Genomic DNA, 17750 nt, shown 5'->3' on the forward strand with positions numbered 1-17750 from the left:
TCTATATAAGACTCATAAATAAATTTAGGATTTAAACTATCAATTTGATTACTCAATATTTTTACTTGAAGGCTTTCTCGAGGGTTAGACATTAATATAATATATGTTGAATTAGTGGAAATATCACGCATATATTTATTTTTTGGAAATAAATTTTGAATTAATAAAATAACAGTAATATTTTTGTGATGTGATGTTTTAGTAAATAAATCACTTATTAATAAATCATTTCCAATTAAATGCATACTGTCATCTATTATTAATAAATTATTTTCATGTTTAGAGAAACTATCAAGTACATTATTATCAATGCTATCAATTTTTTGAATAGTTATTCCATGGACTTTATCTACATTAGGATAACCCTGACCTGAACTATAAATTATTTTATCAAAATAAAATCCAAATAAATCATACATGTTTTCTAGTAATTTAACAACAAATGTCGTTTTTCCAGATCCAGAAGGTCCATAAATTAAAAATCTCCTTGGATGTTTAAAAGATAAATCATAATCATTCATTTTATAATGATGTAATAACCTTGTAAATTTATATATAAATTAAAACTTTGAAAAATTAAAATTTAGTTATTACAATGGCATTTATTTCTCCAAATTTTGAAAATATAAAAATTATAATCTGTTCAAACGGTTTTAAAGTTGATTGTGAATTTATATTACGTGAAATTGGATATTGTTTTAAAAATATATGTGGTTCAATTCCGTTTAATTGTCGAATTAACAAAAATAAAATTGATGTAACTAATCAATTTTTAATCGATTATTTAGAAAATGAAAAACATGGAATAAAATTTAATAAAAAGTTTGAACACGGTTTATCAACAAGTGAATTTATTTCTGTATTAAAAACATTATATCACACAAATTCTGATAATAATGCCAAATATATTGGTATTTGTAAAAACGATGATGGCATTAAAGGTTTGCTATATAAAGCAGGATTTGGTCAATTAATTGTCGAACTAGAAAATCTTGATATATTTAAATTGTGTGAAAATAAAATTCCATCAGATGCTGAATTAATGATAATTCAATCAAAAGATTTAAATATAAATCCCTGTGCTATACATGACAGACTACTGTCTACCTATAAACCATTGTGTGCTAAAAATAAAGCTGAGTATCTTTATACATATTGTAAATCATTAAATGATCAACTTAAAAACCAAATCGACTCATCAGTAACTATACAATAAGATGTTATTTGTAAATATGAAGTCAGTGAGAGAAGATCAACCAAGTCTTAACAAATTATATAAATCTGAGTGCACACGTCAAACAGTGTACACTATATTATCTGAAGAATTTGATTATGTATTTGATATTATATTAAAAGACGCAGAAAATATTAAATCTATGTTAGGATCTCAAGCAATTCGCAGTAAAGCAGATATCAAAGAAATGTTTATACAATATGGATATTCATTAGAAAATCTTACCGATTTAAAAAATATACTTAACACTTTAAAACATTGGAAAAGTGAAGATGTTTGTGATCACTCAGAGAACAAGGAAATAACCAAAAATAATGAATTTGGTATAAACGATTTATTTCGTAAGTAAAATTGTGACAAATTAATTATTTTTTACTAATTGGCACAATTTTATTTACAGAAAATACACAAACGGATTAAATAAATTTTTTATTATAAAAATATATAAAAGTATAAAATGTTTACAAATAAAAATAAATGTATAAAATTATAGCAATAAAAATAAATGTATAAAATTATATCAATAAAAATAAATGTATTAAAAAAAATAGATTAATATAAAATAAATGTTAAAACTTAAAATAATATATTTATATTAAACTTATTTCCCTTCACCTTTATTTATAAAAATATTTTATAGACAAAAGATTTATATAAAAATAACAAATATAATAAGAAAATAATTTTATTTATATATTAGATGATCCGAAACCTTTATTGCCTCTTTTTGTGTCAAATATTGGCCCAACAAATGCAGTTAAATCTTTGTTTTCTATTATAGCAATTTGTGCTATTTTGTCTCCACAAACGTAACCAAAATTATTTATACTGTTATTTATGAGTAATACTAATATTTCACCAGTATAATCAGCATCAATAACGCCGGCGCTTACATCAATACCATTAATCGCTAAAGAACTTCTTGAAAATATTTTTCCAAAGCAATTTTGAGGAATTTGCATTTTAACGCCAGTTTTAATTAATTTTCTTTCACCTGGTGCCAAAGTACCGATTTCATTACAAAATAAATCAAAACATCCACTGTCTGAGCTAGCCTTAATTGGTAATTTAGCGCCCTCTTCCAAATTAACACGTAGTTGTTTTTCTAATTTGTATTTAAAATTTATAATTTTAATTATAAATATTATTATGTTAATTTACCTTTAGGTGCTATACAATATGGTGTATATTTAAATATATTATTAATTCCTCTTTCTTCACCATTTTTCAAAGAAGAAATTAAACAATATCCAATTTTATTATTTTCTAATAATATTTTCCTTTCTATTAAAGATTTATTTGAAACTCCTAGTCGTATATATCTTGTATCAGAATCTACCCAAAAAAATTTACAAAATAATTTTATGCTATCAAAATCTAAATTTGGCATTAATTCTCCAAATGTATATGCAGGATAATTACGATCATTTTTAATATTTATAACAAGTCTGTGATAAGGCTCAATAATATAAGTTTCAAGTGGTATTATATTTAATATTCCAAAACAAACAAGTTTTAGCATTTCAAATGATTTTATTGTAACATTAGGAATGTTACATTTTTTATTAGTTTGAATAACTGTAGATCTTAATTGCTTATTGAAAGTTGTGTTATATGTCGTTGAATTGTTGCAATCAACACGAATAAAACCATTTATCTTTTTGTTAACAGTTGGAGATTCAACAGCTAAAGTTGCAGTATTATCAATTTTATTATTTTTATTTTCTTTATTTTATTATCTTCAATTTTATTATCTTCAATTTTATTATCTTCAATTTTATTATCTTCAATTTTATTATTATCTCCAATTATATTATTATTAAGAGTTTTATTATTTTCATTAGTTGTAGTTACTTCAAAATCATTAACATTATTTTTTTCTGTTTCAATTATTTTTGATGTTTCTATAAAAAAATAAATATATAACTTATAGTTTATAATACCCAAACGGAAAGGTACTGATTCCATCATTTAATAAATATGATTTGTCATCAAATGGATGCATTACAAATTTATTTAATTTTAAGGTTTTCAATAAATGATTTTTTGATTGAATTCTATTCATTTTTGTATTATAATACATTTCATTAAATAAAACGTTATGATAAGTATCATGTGATAAATTATTATTTATAATAGATTTATTTATTCCTTTAGCAACTTTTTTATTAAGTTTATCATTATATTTTATTGAATAGAGTTTACTTTTTAATCCAATAAATTCATTTACTATCATTTCGCCATATTCTGATTTTAAATAACCAATTAATTTTTTATTTTTTTCATTATATAAAAATGATTTTTAGAAAAATTAGAAAAATCCATTATAGGAGAAAAATCATTTTGTAAATCATGGTATATGTCATTAGTTTTAATTTCATAGACCAACGAATCCGTATCAGTATACAATAATTGTATATTATCTTTATAATGAGCTTTAAATAAGTTATAATGTAATGAATACATATAAGCTTTAGATAATTCTAAAACTGTAAAACCAATACTAATTGGTTTATCTAAATTAATATTTATTTTTTTCATTTTTATTAAAGATGCTTTAGATGATAAAATATGAAAAGTTTCATAATTAATTTTTTGAATACATTTTTCAGCTTGTTTATAATTCAATGCTAATTTAATATCCATATGTTTTCGTTTATCTTCAATGCTTTTACCAAAAACTGAATTATTCATTAACTTATATAAATCTCTTTCAAAATCATTATTTGCATTTTTTCTCAAATTAGTATTTAACAAAATATATGATTTTAAAAAATTATCTTGTATAAATTCGATACCTCTATGAATTTTAGAAATTTTTAATCCTAATTTTAAGTATAGTTTTAAGTTTTTAAAATGTAAAATATAATTTTTTTTATCATATAAAGTTAACATTAATTTATCTGTAGCAGAACGTTTATATCCATATTTTTTTAATTTTTCTAACATTTTTAATTGATAACTACTTAAAATATTTGTAGAAATTTTCATTTTTTCTGGAGCTAATGGATAATCTTTTTGATAATCATGTAAATAATTAGGATAAATTAAATCACATTCTATAATGTATCCTTTTTCAGAATTTGTATCAATTTGTTGCCAATTAATATTATTTAATATTTCGGTAGAAACCCATTTAAAATTTTTCAAAGGTAATTTTTCACTTAAACTTTTGCCATATAAATTATTGACATCAAAATGCATTAAAAAAATGTCTGTTTTATTCTTATCATAATTTTTACAATATTTATTATTAGCAATTGCATATCTTTTCATTGTATTACAAATGCCACCTCTAATACCTTTCTCTATAAACATATACATATTAACATCTGTCATTAACTCAATTTCTACTTTAGTATATTTCAACGCTGCAGTCCAAGCTAAACCTGGAATACTATAAAAATGTGAAGCCTCTAATTTATATGTATCATATATTGTATTTCTAAATGTTTGAAATACATCTGCAAGTAAACAAGTATCTAACAAACAATAGAAATTTTGATATTCTCCTAATGTTTTTATATTAAATAAATTCCAAACTTTCTTAGCAAAATTATACTCATCACTATTTATTGTTGTATTTGATAAACTAGAATAAAATGCTTCAATTGGAGGCAAACAATTATCATTAAATTTATTCCATGAATCCATATACTCATATGGGAAAACTCCTTTTTTAAATAGTATATCAATATTATCTTTATTTATTAAATACTTTTTAAATACCTTACTTGTTATTTCAAATTTACTTCCAGAATTTTTTAAATTATTAACTAATTTATCTAAACTTTCGTTTAAAAATTGGTATGAATCTAGGACCTGAATATTATCAATACTAAAGGAAATAAATTTTTCAAAACTTTGAGGTATTATTGTGCATTTTTTAAAATAATGTGAATTTAAGCTTGAAATAATAAAATGGGAATCATAATTTTTTAAATTATGTAGAAAAAGAGGAATTTTTTTAGGTACTTGGTATCTTAAGTTGCATAAATTGTGAGCAGCACCTCTATATATTCCAGTTAAATGGTCATGATCATATACTTTATCATTATTTAATAAATTATTACATAAATGACACACAGTAGCTTTTATATGATTTTTAAGTTGATAATCATTTATTATAATTTTATTAAAATTGCATATTTCACCACTGATTCTTGAATAAATTAAATAAAGTGTTTCAATAAAATTACTTAAACAATTTATTCCACGATAAGATTTATTATAAAAAACATCATTATTATTTTTTATTACAATTATGGAATATCCTGATGCAATGTGGTTATGTGTCTGAAACGTTTTATTATTAATTTTTTTGTTGTCTTTTACTAATAACGATTCAAAATCTGCAAATATTACATATGGAACTTTATACATGTATTCAATTTTTTCAAATTTCATTATTTTATTCTTAGGCATAGATATTTTAGTTGGATTAAAATGTTGACAGGTTTTATAATGTAAATGCAAAGATTTTTTATTACGATAGCCAGTCATACAATTTTCACAAAAATGGTGACAATTAGAACTATAACTCCCACATATTGCGTTAAAATTTTTAATAAAATAATAATGATTTTTGTAATATAATAATTTAATTGTATGTTTTGCTGTCTTTTTCGATATATATAATGGTACTATTGAAAACTCATTAATAATTTTTTCATATCCATAAATATTTATTCTTATATTAAGATGTTTATTATTAGTTTCAAATTTTTTTATTTGCCTTATATCTATAGGAAATATTATATTATTTAAATTTAGATATTTTATAAATGGTAAAATTTGAGGTAACTGTTCTATACGATGACGTTTTTTATCATTAAATTTGTAATAGTTATTAGCAATATATGCAAGTATACAATATAAAAAGCATTTATTATCATTTGACTTAATTGAAATTATTGCATGTTTATTTAATAATTGTTTAGGTAATATATTATTAACACAACCACCTCTAAGTGGTTTATAATTTGCAATTCTTATATCCATTCTATCAATTTCACTTATTGTCCAACCTGAACCAATTGCTTCAAAATTAGTTATTTTATTATCCATATAATCAGCAATTTTATTGATTATGTATTTAATATTTATGTATTTATTTACGATGTAGTTTTCACTAATAAAATAAGAAATTGTATATACTTTTAGTCCGTTAACTTCTTTAAAAAAAGTAGCTTGAATGCAAATTTGTATTTTTATAGATGATAAAGAATTTAATATAAATATTATTAATTTATTTATATCAGCAAAATAATGCATAAAAAAATCGACTGCTGTTTTAAAATCTATTTCTGGAAACATTTCATATTGAATCAAAAAATTTTTAAATGCATGTCTAGTTAAATGAAATTTTGATTCTATGGGCAGTATTGGCATTTTAAATTTTCCAAAACCAATTTGTTGATTTTCATTAATTTTGTGTTTAAGAAATGTTGATAATTTTTTAAATTTCTTATTACAATAATAACATTTTGTTGGAAAAAGTAATTTTAAACAAGTTATATAATGAGTTTTAAGATCCATAAAAGTTGTAAATCTTAAAAAGCAGTAATCGCATGTATAAGTATTTTTTATTTTTTTATGATATTTTCTCAGATGTTGTATATATAAACGATGACTATCTAATTGTAGTCCACATATTTCACATATAGGGAACGGGTTAAATATAGTATCCATATTTTCTGCTTAATAATGAATAAAATTAATATTTTAATATTTTTTCAACTTATTATAATTTTATTAATTTTTATAAGTTTATATAAAATTACTAAGACAACTGATTCCAATCAAATAATAGATGATGATTTAAAAAATCAATTTGATAACTGCTATTTGACACTACATAATTTTGTGTCATTCAACACAACATTTAAATATAATAAAACTGATTTAATTGTTGATAATCAAATAAATAATAAAAAAAACTTTTATACATATATTTCATATTATTCAAAACCATATTTAATTGAAATGGTTAAAAATTCTACTCAAAATTGTTTATGTTGTGAATAAAAAAAATATTTAAAAAGAAAATATATATTTATTGTTATATATAAATATTACAAAAATTTTTAAAAAACAGTAAGTTAAATTATAGTATATATAAAAATACATTAGATATATAAAAATACATTAGATATATAAAAATCCCATTAGTATATAATATATATATAAAAATCCCATTAACATATAATATATATATAAAAATCCCATTACCATATAATATATATATAAAAATCCCATTATCATATAATATATATATATAAATTTTTGTTTTTTATTAATATTAATTTTAAATTTATGATGGTGTAAAAGCAGCATGATTTTTATCAGCCAATGTTAAAGTTTTTAAAGTTTCATCAGTCATCACATAACTATAATCTCTATCAGAACCAAAAGCCATATTAAAATCATTGATAGTAAATTTGGGTAAAATTCGTAAGTAAATATCTTCAACTTTTATACAATTTTTTAATATATATTCGATATATCTATCAACAAAATRCCAATCATTTTCTGGAATTTGAATTTTATTAACAGATTTGTAAGCAATATCGTAAAGTGSCCAAATTTGAGTTATAACTCCAGGGTAAAACATTAGATGTTGGGGAATTATTTTATGAATTTTGTTTGACAGTCCAATAATATATAGAGTTAAGTTAATAATAACAAAATGCATCGATAGTTGATTAGGTTCTTTAATTCTCTTGGCTTCATTTTTATTACAATTTAGAATATGATCAATAGCATCAATAGCTTTAATAGCATCGCTATCGCATATTGGACATGTTAGGCGCAAAATTCTTCTTTTAATGTATGGCAAAGGACCTTTATAAAATATAATAGTTAGTATTTTCAGAAAAAATTTTTAACAAACAAACAAACAACAACAAAAATTATAATTAAAAAACAATTTATATACAAAATAAATATAATTTAATTTTATAATATGTTAAATTAATATTTTTTTATTTAAATTTAATATTTTAAAATAATAAATGAATAAATCAGATATGTAATTTAAGACATAAATAATTAATAAATTTAAATAATTAGAATTAATAAATAATGTAATAATATAAAATTTTATTATATTTAAAATATTTTATTAATATAATTTATATTAATTTAATTTTTATTTCATATTAAATTATTTTTTTATATTTAAAAAAAATTTAAATTAATTTTTATAAATGTTTAGTTTAATGACTTTTCGGTCAAAATAGTTTGTTTTTTATAATATTAAATTATATATATATATATCTATATTATTTATCTATTCTATTATTTTATCTATATAATCTATAATATTTTATATAATACTTTTTTAAAAATAAATTTAAATTTAATTATGTTCTATAGAATAATGTTATATTTAATATAAAAATAATAAATTTACTAAAAAATTTAATAGTTTAAAATTTAATTATATATTATTTTTTTATTTTTTTTTAAATTTTTATAATATCTATTTTGTCAAAATATTAATTAAGATAGTAAAATATATTATTAGAATATAATATATTAAAAAAAAATTTATCACAAAATAAAATTAAATATAATTATATAATTTTTATTAATGTTATTAGTTTTTATAATTTATCATAAAATATATTATAAATTAAAAAAAATACTTATATAATCAGGGTTTAAAAATATAATGCATATATGCCAAGTTTGGTAAACATAAGATTTGATAATATCATAAATTATATTAAATATATAAAAAAATTGTTAAAAACCTTTATTAAACAATACATAAGAATTTTATTTAATGACCAGTTATTATTATTATTAATTAAATATATTTATTATTTTAAAATAGTTTATTTTATTTTTTATTTATTATCTATTTTTTATTTAATATTTTTTATATAAAATAATAGTTAATAAATTAATTCTATTAATTGATTAATTAAATTAAGTTTAATATATTATTGTATATATATATTTTTTAGTATGTAAATATTAGGACAAGTTTATTTAAAAACCCTGATTATATTAATATATAAAAAATATAAATAAAATTTATTATAAATAATTATAAACTTAAAATTATATAGTTTTTATATATATTTTAATAATTGCTAAAAATTAATTAATATAAATAATTTGTAATTTGACAATTACTAATAAATAAAAAAAATTTTATTATAAATAATATCAATTATTATAATACTCAATTAATTGTATCAAATATATGGCAACAATTTATATATACAATTAACTTAATAATTTACATCAATTTTTTTCATTTTTTTATTCATTTTATATTTGTTTGTTATTTGAAACCAAAACTCAATTCTTTATTAGTTACTAAAATATATTTTAATTTACATATATTTTTTATAATATATATTTAAATAAATACTGTTAAGATATTTAAAGTATATATATATTTATAAATGTATTAATTTAATGTCATATCAAATATGATATATATATACTGTATATACAGTATATATAGTATACATGTTAAAATAATTGTATATATTATATAATGTTGTGAATGTATTGCTTAGTATATATTAATATATAATAGCATATAATTGTTTCAGTATAACTTAAACCAAAACAATAATATCCTGCAAACAATGATATCTTATAACATATATTTTATGTTTATGCCGACAATAATATTATATATAATAATTAAAATTATATTTTAAACATAAATATATATTTTTTATGGGAAATTAAAATTTATTTAATTATGTTATTTATTTATTTTTTGATTACACATCTATTGTTTTGGTTTTGGTTGTATTGAAACAGTTAACAATTTTATACAATAATACACAATTAATATTTTTCAATATTATATTACTGAATATTGCAATATATATATATTATATTTTAATAAATTGTAAATTTGATTAATACATAAAATTATTTATTATATTAAACATAATAATACATTTAAAAAAAGCAGTCAGTCCGTACATAACATTAACAAAAATTAATAATATGTTTACAATAATATAAATATTATTTTACAAATATATTAATATAAATAATTATTAATTTAGACAATTATTTTTATTGTACAATTTGATTGGACTATACATACAATAGTATACAATAGTCTTCAATACTTGACTATTGTATATGTAATGCAATACAAGTCATATATTTATATGTCTTTACTATTCATAGCATTAAATTGTTTATCAAATATTCATTACATTTCATAGGAATGTCTTATCAAACACTCATTTGACACAACAGTGCAAACAAATTAAAAGCAAACTCAATATACACTAAAAATTATACAAATAGTAGACTAATGTTAAAAAATATATAATTAATACAATGAATGCATTATTATATTATTATTATATATCTAATTCATTACTTTTAAGATAAAATAGATGTCACTATTAGTATAAATTGAATTAAAATGTTATTTTAGTTTTGTTGTTGAAAAACAAGTTTGCGATAAAAAAAATTTTTATTTAACGGCTACTGCAAGTAACTAATGCCGTATAGAATATATGCTAAAATATTTAGTAAAAATGCTATTTATTTTGTATGTATATAAATATAATATAAATGTAAATAAATGTTTTTTGAAAATACAAAATTATAATATATTAAATTAATGTTGTTTTTATAATTTTATATTTATATTATTATATTAAAGTATTATTTGAGGTTCAGTTCACAATTCGACACTACAAAAATTTAATATGTAAGTTTTAAATTATATAAATTATAAATAATTATAAATTGAATATAATAATATTTTTAATAATAATAATATATTTTCTTTAAAATTAATTAATATATTTAATAAAATATAATATTACATAAAATATTTTTTATTAAAATTTATAAAATAAAAAATTTAATTATTACAGGGTTGATAAAATACAATATAAAAAATAAATTGATTCAAAAATTAATGATAAAATATTATATATATATATATAATACAGGGTTGTAAAAATACAATTTTTGATATAATAAAAATCAAAATAAAAATTATTAATAAGAAATTATAATTATAGAATTGTTACAAAAATACATTTAAAACAAATAACATATTAATTTTATAAAATTAATTAAATAAAAATAATAAAATCAAATTAATCAAATTAATCAAATTAATCAATATATATATATATATAATCAAATTAATCAAATTAATCAAATTAATCAAATTAATCAAATTAATCAAATTAATCAAATTAATCAAATTAATCAAATTAATCAAATTAATCATATTAATCAAATTAATCAAATTAATCAAATTAATCAAATTAAACAAATTAAACAAATTAAACAAATTAAACAAATTAAACAAATTAAACAAATTAAACAAATTAATTATATCATATTAATTAAATCATATTAATTAAATCAAATCAATTAAATCAAATCAAATCAAATCAAATCAAATCAATTAAATCAAATCAATTAAATCAAATCAATTAAATCAAATCTATTAAATTAAATCAATAAAATACTTCAAATTAATYAATTKATTTATAATATAATTATTTTGATAATTTTTTTAGCTCATTTTTTGATAATTTTTGACATTCATCGCCATATTTTTTAGCCAAAAATCCTAGTACTTTAATAGCATGTTTTATTTTACCCACTTCAAAGCGGTATGAGTAGATTGCAATCAGATTTCCCGTAGTTGGGTGCCGTTTTAGTGAATAAAATACGACCTTACCTCCCTCAGTTAAAGCTTGCCCAAAATAATCTGTTTTAAATATATTTAAATTATTATAGTTAATTAATTACAAAAATCAAAATAATTATATTTAATTTTAATTAATAAATTACCGGAACGACATTTGTGAAGCAATTTATCCTTTTCTCCTTGGAAACCAGTATTATCGACAATAGCATACCCTTCATTGTCATCGACTTTAGATTTTTTTGCTGTTTTGGATGTACTACCTTTAGAGGGAGTAGAAGTATTTTTTTGTCGTTTGTTTGTTTGTTTAGGGACTACCAAAGATATAGGTTCATCACCTGAAACACTGGCTCCAGACTCGTCTGTATCGGATACTTCCAAAGCCTCAATATCCAAGAAATCTTTAGCATTTGTAGACATTTTATACCAGTACTTTAGCAAAAACTTTACAGTAAAAGTAAGTAACAGTAAGTAACAAATTAGAGATAAAGTTAATCTCAAAAATTGTTTGAATGATTTTTAGTGAAAGTGTCTGTTGCTTATATATGATTTTACTGTATAATAATTCTATACTAATAAAAATTATGCCAAATAACATATAAATTATTTTTAAAAACAAATATAATAACCATAAATGGAAATAATTATTTGTTATTTAATACTAAAAAATATATTTTTAATGTAATAATATGTTAACTTTTATTTACTATATATTATGTTTGATATAACAATATTAATTGTTTATATATATTTATAATTTTAATGACTGTTTTTTCACAACCTTATAATAAATTACAATTTTTTTTGTTTATAATTTAGATCTAACAATAATAATTGTTTGACATATTTATAATTTTTATTATTGTTATTTCACAACCTTATAATAATTTACAAATATTTTTGTTTAAAATAAATTAATTTTTTATTTTTATTATAATCGTTTATATTAATTTTCACATGTTTTTGATAATCTTATTGTATTTTATTAATTAATTTAATTTAAAAATAATTTGATTTATTATTAATTGCATTATATTTTTGTACAATTTTTAACATGTATTTAAAATACAAATACTTTTTCATTATTTATGTATTTTTATAGCACTATTTATTTATTTAAAAATATTTTTTATATATCTACTACATTGTTATTTTACATTAACTATTATTTATTTTACAAAATTTTTAACACATATATAATATTTATAATATTAATTTATATGTGTTATAAGAAATTATTATTTATTATTTTTATTTATAATTATGAAAAATATTTTTAAATTTCTAAAAGATTATTCATTTGTATTTCATTATTAATATGGATAATACACAGTTTTTGCACAATGAAAGAGAATATATGTGCAAAATCTGCAAACACTATAGCATTTCATTTAATTTAATTTTAATCCATTTAAAAATCAATCATGATTTTATTGTTGCACCGTTTTATGCTAATAATGGTACTTACCGCCCTTTCGTAACAATATTTAGACCAGCTCAAAATTAAAATGTAAGTATATTAACTTTAATTAATTTTTTTAATTTTATATTATTGAAAATTAATTACTAATTAGCTAATTAATTACCTGAGGCCTGTAATATAACACAACATACTTGATTAGTATATTTTAATTATTTTTTTTATCAATTCAAATAAAATTATACATAATTTGCTTTAAATAAATATTAACAAATTTATTTAATTTACATAAACATTAATTTTTAATAATTCAATTGAAATGATATAATGAATAAAATTATTTGAAATACTATTTTATTTTTTATATTTATTTTACTAAATATACTCAAATAGCTTTACGAATATTACAACAAATTAATTAGTAATTTTTTTTTACAAATATTTATTTAGTTTAAGATTATCAGTTAAAATTACAGAAATTTTATAATAATTTATTTTTATTTTTTTTAAATTAAACTTTTTCTATTAATAATAAATACAGTATATTATAATATTAATATAACATTCAAGTATAACAAAAAATTTATTTAATATTATATGTAATGAAACTATCAGTTTATTTGTGATTATAACTATATATTACAAGTTATTATAAATTAATTTATGTTTATATACAGACAGTACAGTATTAATGTAAATTTTAAATTACTTTTATAATTATTTTATCAGATTATAATAGGCTTTTATATATTGATAAAAAAATATTATAAATAAAATTTAAAGTATATAAGGCGCCATCCACATATTACGTTCACACTTTTTAAGAAATTTTGACCCCCAACTCTTCTATGTTCACAAATGTTCGCATAGAGTCAAACATGAAAATTACGTTCATATGTCGCTAACCGCTACCCCTCCCCCCACCACTAAGAAATAAAATATCTAATTGCGAACGTTCTTAAAGTCTCGACCCCTTTCCTCCCCTCCGTTCGCAAAAGTTTGCTTTGGCCAACCCCCATCCCCTCAAATACGAACGTAATATGCGAGCAACTCTAAGCATAAATAAATTTTTAATTATAAGTTATAACTTGTAATATGTTTTAAATATAATGCGTTTTGTGTTTCTATGGAAACCAATAACAACAAAATTATTTGTTGTTATTTTTAATGCAATAATAAGTTTCACTGATTTTTGTTTGGTTTGACATCAAAACAATAACACATTATTATTATTATTATTATTATTATTATTATTTTGCATTTTTATTATTTATCGATCGATTTCGGGTGACCGACAAACCCTACCACCGATATTATTGACTGACAATATGTCCACAACAACAACAACATCGACGACGACAACAACAACACCGATGTCAGTATCGGATCAGTTGTTTAAGTCGTTGACCACCGAAAATACCCGACTAATGATTGAGTTGTCAGTTGAAAGGCAATTGTCGAGTGTTCTGGAGATTTACCGAAACTTATCGCACGACTGGCGCCGTCATCAGCAACAATGTGTTTGTCGCCGCCAACAGACAACGACGGCGTCAATTGCTTCATCGATGGACGAGTTGGACACCAAATATCAGCTGTTGTTGGACGAGAAGCGCCGACAACTGTTGATTAGATGTAACGGCCAGTCGAGTAGTAGTGCTGACCAAAACACGCCACCGATAACAACAACTACAACGACAACAACAACAGCCAACCGATTACTACAACAAGAAGAAGAGGAGGTCTACAATGTGGTCAACGGCGTTGAAAACGATGCGGTGGTAACCGCTGCGGGTCTCGAGATTCTAGACGAAACCGATACTTTGCCGTCAAACGACTGTTTCAGTGACAGCCAACCACCGATGGACGACTCTCGGGTTATACTGATTAGCGGCCAATCGACGACAGACGAGTCCATAGACGGCGGCGATAATTATTTGGCGTACGGTTTTGCTACTGAAATAGCCGAACAAACAGCGATTAGTGTTAAACAGGAAGACTCGGCTAACATAACGGCTAATGAAAAGGTTTCATCAATGATGACCACCAGATCGCGTAATACTTGCGCCAAAAAAAACAAGACACGACCGACAAAACGATTGGTGGCCGCGGCAGCAAAACGGACGCGAAACCATATAAGCGACGAAAAGCGCAGCGAAATTATCGAGCATCTGATCAGCGGTATGGGTGTCGTACAGGTGGCCAATATGTACGGTCTGCCCAATAGTATGGTGTCAATGATTTTGAAGCGCTATCGTGAGTTTGGCCACAAATCCAAACAGAAAAATGGTCACCGAAAAGCACTGTTGAGTCCGCAACAGAAGCAGACAATCATTGATTGGATGGACGCCGACTGTACGCAAACTGTGAATCAATTGTGCGAACGAATGGCTATTACCTATGGTGACCACATTCGCCGTATTTCTCGTTATCCGTTTTCTAAATGTTTCCGTCAATTTCATTTTTCGTTCAAACGAATGGCCAAACTGTTGGAAGTGGACAACAGTGCCCGTACTCTAGATGCGCGCTACGAATTTGCCCGCCGTTACCAACAGCTGATGGCCAGCGCTACCGATGATGAACAACGACGACGAAGACAACATCAACGACCAGTGTTTTGCGATACAATTATCGTACAGATTTGGTCGCGAAATAGGTCGCCGATTGGCTGCGATCCAGGAAAACGTGCGGTCACTGTCCGCAATCGCACCTATAGTATATCCTGGGCTATGACTGACCAATCGGTTTTGGCAATGGATATTCAGGAGATTCCGGCCAACAGTGAAGTTCAGCCGATTTTTGTCGAGTTTTTTGGCAATTTTATTGCTAACTATGCTATCATCAACCGCTACGATCCCGGTATGTATATGATTGTCAACAGTGAGTACAATACCGATGCTGTCATCGAAATATTTAACAGCAGTTGTGTTGTCGGACAAGATATCACATTTTTGCCGCCAATGTCACCATTTTTGAGTCCCATTGAAGAGTTGTTTGCCGATTGGCAGTCATTTATTAGGCAAACGGAGCCCAACAATGAACTTGATTTACATAACAGTGTTATTATGAATACCAATGCTTTCACTGATAACAGACAGACCAGTCATTACGTACAGCATATAAAACAATCGTTGAATCGGTGTTTAAATCGTGAAGTAATTACTTAATAACAAAAAAAATTTGTTTATTTTTAAAAAAATAAAACAGTATTTAATTGTATATAATTGTAAAAAAAAATATTTGGTAAATAAAAATGATGATAACATTAACAGATTAGCCGGTAATAAAAATACTATTATTATTGTTAAATAAATATTACGACAAATTTTTTTAAAAATAATTTAATTTGCAAACAAATAGTACTGTGTTTAGACAATAATTTGATTTTTTTCAAGTTTTTTAATTTCATTATTGTTAGTTTATTTTCTAATTTAGTTTAATAAAAATTAATTTTCTAATACAATTATTTCTATAATAATTATAATCAATTGAAAGTACAATAACTAATTATATTTTTTTAATTAATAAATCTATAAACACTTTATACAGTATTTTGTATACTTTGAATTAGATTTTTAATATTATATATACAAACATAAATAATATACTGTATATAGTTTGTAAACTATTACATACAATACAATAAATGTAAACATGGTTAATTTAAAAATTAATATTATTATTATTTTATGAAAATAATACTAATAAATATTTATATATAAAGTATTTTAGTTTATAGAGTTTTTAAAAAATATTATTAGATATAAATTATGCATAACTTTTAAATGATAATGATTATTTAATTATAATATTGTTTGTTTAATACTAACATTTAATTATTATAAGTTCAAATTAAAATTACTAATATTTATATTTTTACACAATATTATTAGCGTTTAAAATAAATAAAAATAAATAATTCACTTAAATTTTAGTATAGTACTGTACAAGTAATTAAATTACAGCAAATCAAATGTTAGTTTTGTTATTAAAATTAAATATCGCACATATAATACTGATATCTGTAGCAATAGAAAATAGTATTAGTAATAAAAAAATTAATAAATTTGTTTAATAAATTTTAATTTAAAAAATAATTACAAAAAATAGTTTTGGAAAAGTCATGACAAACAGCGGTCCGACAGTGAAACCAATGATTGTATGTTTTGTCGACAATTTCTCAATGAATGACATCAGAGATAACTTTAGCCGAGTATTGCTTATTGTATTGATTTGTATTGATATCAATGTATTTGTCGATAAATGTATAGATTTTGAGACCATTGATGCAAAATATGATATAATAAATATACCAAACCAGGTATAAAATATACATAATATATATACATATTGTAATAATTTATTAACTTTTGTAAATAATAATGATGATAACATCAGCAAATTAGTTGGCAATAAAAATATTATTATAGTAA

The sequence above is a fragment of the Oppia nitens genome, unplaced genomic scaffold (assembly GCF_028296485.1).
Source record: "Oppia nitens isolate AA-2021 unplaced genomic scaffold, nextdenovo-longstitch-racon4-pilon3 scaffold4_pilon_pilon_pilon, whole genome shotgun sequence".
NCBI lineage: Eukaryota > Metazoa > Arthropoda > Arachnida > Sarcoptiformes > Oppiidae > Oppia > Oppia nitens.